This window comes from Oxyura jamaicensis, chromosome 2 (assembly GCF_011077185.1).
Source record: "Oxyura jamaicensis isolate SHBP4307 breed ruddy duck chromosome 2, BPBGC_Ojam_1.0, whole genome shotgun sequence".
Taxonomy (NCBI): domain Eukaryota; kingdom Metazoa; phylum Chordata; class Aves; order Anseriformes; family Anatidae; genus Oxyura; species Oxyura jamaicensis.
This window is the reverse complement of record NC_048894.1, coordinates 119571308-119575876: the sequence shown is the minus strand read 5'-3', so window position 1 is coordinate 119575876 and position 4569 is coordinate 119571308.

The window sequence follows — 4569 nt, the reverse complement described above, 5'->3', positions numbered from 1 at the left end:
ATTCGCACTGCAATGAAAACAATAAATATAAGCCATTGTATTCAAGAAGACAAGCTAGTCAATAAAATACACCCCATATATCATGTTTTGACACTTTTGGAAGCATAAATTGGTTATGATTAACTCTAGAAGCGTTGCCGTGTCTTTCCCAAAACAGATGAGTGGATTTAGGAATTCATCCAGCAGAGAGACAGCCAAGGGCTTTGCTACTGCCAGCAAATCCTCCACAAGTTCCTCCATGCTGCTCTTACGCTTGACCTCACCTCCGACCTGCAGTGGGGTCTCACGCTCCTTCTCCCTCCCTGTTCTTTTTATTACTTGCCAGATTCTCTCGAAGCTTGTTAGAATTTGTTCATTCATTTCTGAGGTGACATTGAAACCAGGAGCTCAGTGACAGCCGTGGTGTGGAGCAGAGATGTGCCTCCTGGCACAGCAGGAGCAGCTTGAGGAAGAGGAGGCAAGACCTGCCTGGTGCACTGATGCCTCTCCTGCATTTTGGCTCTGTGGTCAAAATGAAACCTGCTAGCAGGGACTCCCCAAACCAAACAAAGCCTCAAAGGAGGGAAAAGCTCTCTTCACAGGGAACTCACCGTATAGCTTTTTATTTAGCATTTTTTATGATTAAGTGTGAGCAGCTAATAATACAGCCAAGCCAGAGAAACACAACACCCTGACTTCTTTAATCATGATTCTGGCAGGACATGAAGAAAAACAAACAAACAAACAAACAAAAAAAAAAAACAACAACTCATTTTGGCTTACGGCTTACTCCCATATATTCCCCTCAAAATGCAGCAGAATTTCTAAATCCTTTACCAGCTTTGAGCACATCCAGTGCTGATTTGGAAGGGTCCCTTCTCCGAGATAACGTTTCAATGCTCATTGCTTAAGCCTCCTGCCACCCCTGATGTCCATCTTCGTATTTTTCCTGTTGCTTTTCTTTACCACTAGCAGAACTAAATATGCTTCAGCAAGTTTTTGTTCCCTGTCCATTAATTATTTTAACATAAAATACTGGTTCTAAATCCTAGACTTTCTTCTCTGACATACAGCTCAGGAAGTGTAAGTTATTCATACTCACCTCTCATAAAGTGACCTTTGCTACAGGAATAAAAGCTCCAAAAACTTGTGATTGCTGCTCCTTCATTTTTCCCAACTGTGATTGCACTGCTTCAATTCTGTCAATAACGTTTCCTTCTCCAAGGTAGGGCCTTTGATACACAATTTTATTTTTTCACGACAAGTTGTGATTTGTCATCTTTCTGCACAACAACATGAACTCCAGGGTGTTTTCACTGTGAATTTTTAACATTTTCCCTAGATGGGGTCTATTTTTAAAATAACATAATTGTTTTAAAAGTTGTTCAGATGTAGAAAAACAGAAAATAATAGATTTGAGGTAAAATGTATTAGACTGAAAAGGAAAATGATGTTAATGGTGCTTGTTTTTGCAGTCATTTTCAGCATACATGTTCCCAGGGAAACACTACTTGTTTAAGTGCATGAATTCATAATTTTCTGAAATCTCTGTGATAAATATGACTGACACTTGAGGAATGGCTATTTCCCAACCCAAAGGAGCTATTTTTGTCTTGAAATGGACCATGAGACCAAAGTTTTATGGCTTCTAGTTATGGATTTATTTTTCACCTTCTTGAGGGACAACAAATACAGCCTTATTACCAAGAGGAGCAGCCTTTTCTTGGTGTGACAGACAAAGAATTTAATCATTTGCCTTGAGGCTTTGTCAAACATTCCTTATTGCTGTATTGACAATGAAATGTCAAAAAGGTCCTCAGAGCACTAATTTTATTTTGCTTGGGTTCTAAGGAATGACAATAGAAATAGACAGTTTTTAAACATAAACATCAACTTAAGCAAATAAATTATCTTTATGTCACTGGGAGCAGAGTAATATTTCCAGAAAGCCTACAGCTCAACATAGGTGAGAAGGAGAACAGGTCTGAAAGCAAGAGGGCCTGCCAACTTTCTGATAGCAAAGGTCCAGTTCTAGTGTTTTTACTCCCTAATTTTTCCATTACAGAGAAAGACTCCCACTCCTCCAAGCTGACTTGGGTGCCCAGCTCACAGTCTGTCTTTACTGCACATTTCTTACCCTGATTTGTGTTCTATTCCATCAATAAGCATAGATAAAATGTTTATAAAATGTTTCTGGATCAGTGATATATGAGTGATGTATCTCCTGGGAGATGTGTGTGACCTGCCCCACTGACTTGCTGAGGTTTGCACTGGATCAGAGGTAGCTCCCGTGACCCCGTCACCAGGCATAATCCTCCTAGCCTTTTTCTCCTTCTCCTCTCCTCCTCCCATGCTTGGAGGTAGGGTGGAGTTTGCCAGCTTCTTGGGTGTATAGATGTTATATGCCCGTGTATTTCAAACTTTTGCAAGAAGCCGAAGTTGACAAATACTGAGCCCTGTGCTCAGCCCAAGTTGATTTTTCTGTTAGAAGTAAATGTTTCACACGGCTGCATCTGAAGTCATTTGGGATGAAAGGCTTCATTGGGAAGGAAAACTGTTTCAAAAGGCACCAAGTTACTCCTTTGGGAGCATTGCTATCTGAGATAGTCTCACAAAAGAACAACAGACCCTATTCACACAGGCTCTGGGCTCAGGTTCAGACACAAACCATAGCTTTAGACCAAATGAGAGCACTGCATCAGAATGCAGCCAGCTTCAGGGAAAAAAAAAAAAAAAAAAAAGAAAAAAAAGGCTACAAATCTAGACCAAGTATCATAGCTGAGGGCCTGTTTGAACACGTGCTTCAGTCCTTATGATTCTTTGCATTACAAGCAAGCAGGGCATAGGCAAGCAGCTGCAGGCTCCTGCTTTGCCCAGTGGGTCCTGTGCCAGCAGAGGGACCTGACCTTTGCAGCACTGGGTGCTGGCACCTACCAAGAGCCCTTTGTGCACAGGGCTCTCACACGCACAAATACAAGGACACCACCTTTGGCTCAAGAAGCTCCTGAGCCAGAAACTGCTGGAAGCAATGCAGAAGGAAAGCAGTGAGAAGTATTGCTGCCTTCACCTTGTTCCTACACCCTCCCAAGCCAGCTGCCACTGGGGGAAATCAGACACCAGGCTCTGTGGGGTTTTGGTATCCCTTGGCATGCATGGATAGTCTTAATTGCTGAAATGCAATGTCTTTAATATATAAATGCTTTGGGAGGGAAAAAAAAAAAAAAAAAAAAAAAAAAAAAAGCCACCAGTGGTGTAGAGAAGGAGGTATAACAGGGCCAAATTTGCAGGCTCTGCAATTTTCTTTTACACTACCTCTGTTGGGATTCGGGGATTCTGAGTCTCAGAAGTTGTCTCTCTGCCAGCTCTTCTTGGTGGCCTCCTTCCCACAAGAGGGGACTCCTGTTATCCCTAAATGCCAAGGAATATCACTCCCAAGAAAAAGAGAGGATCTATTTTCACACAGTTCCATTTCCAAAAGGAGCTGCAAACAAGGTGTTCTTGGCATGGTGAATTGTTACTTGAAGAGGGCTTGTGAAGGTAGACAAACCCTTCTCTCATTTAAAACTCACTTGAAATTCTGCAAATGACAGTAGCAGCTCCTTCCTTTTCATTTCACAAGCATAAGATAATATTTAGCAGCTGGTAGGCCTTGAAAAGCAAACTAGAAAGTATATTCTTTACCACCACACTTCAGGCAGGCAACAACTCTTCTCTGTCCTCTTCCCCCACCCACACCCCAGTGCTACAAATGCTAACAAATGAAAAGAGGTCTTGGCCTAAAACAGTCACCAGAATTATAGATGAGATGACTGTGTCCATCCATTCATTCATAATTAACTTGCTAAGGCAGGAAAAAAAAAATAATAATAGGCATTGCTTAATAGGTATCACATGGCCACTATCTGCTCTGTAAATGTGGTATAAACTATGAGCCAAATACTAACTTCCCTATTTTTCTAAATAGTATGAATATATATATAAATTGCTAATATTAATTTAGAGACTAAGGTAAATTTTTGCATAGTCACAAAGATCTTTATTTTCAGTGGAGATGGAAATGGAGAAAGCAGATTAGCAATCTCAGTTATCTTCTTCATTCTCCCTGCTTTGTCAGTCTGACCCAAACAGATGTTAGCTTTCTTGCTAACCTGAGTGCTCAGTCATGTCTTCACTGGCAACACCAGTGTCTTCTAGCTAAGCTAGCACTTATTTACCCTGGTGGAAGATTTTAAGTCAGGTGGACACCTCAGTGTCCAGACCTACATCATCTGGATCAGATCTACAACATCCAGATCTAATCATCTGTTAAACAGTGCTGCTGTTGCCTCCTTCCAGTAGTTTGAGATCTACAGATGAATAATGTTATGAAAGAAGATGGTGCTGCACAGTTACTGTACTGATTAATTCATATTCATGGCTATCAGTTCCACTAGTTGGAAGCCCAGGGAACTGCCACCTCTGAGAATGAAGAATGAAACATTGCTTGTAGCAGAGAAAAAGAAAAGAAAGAAAAGAAAGAAAAGAAAGAAAAGGAAAGAGAGAGAGAGAGAAAGAGAGAGAGAGAGAAAGAGAGAGAGAGAGAAAGAGAGA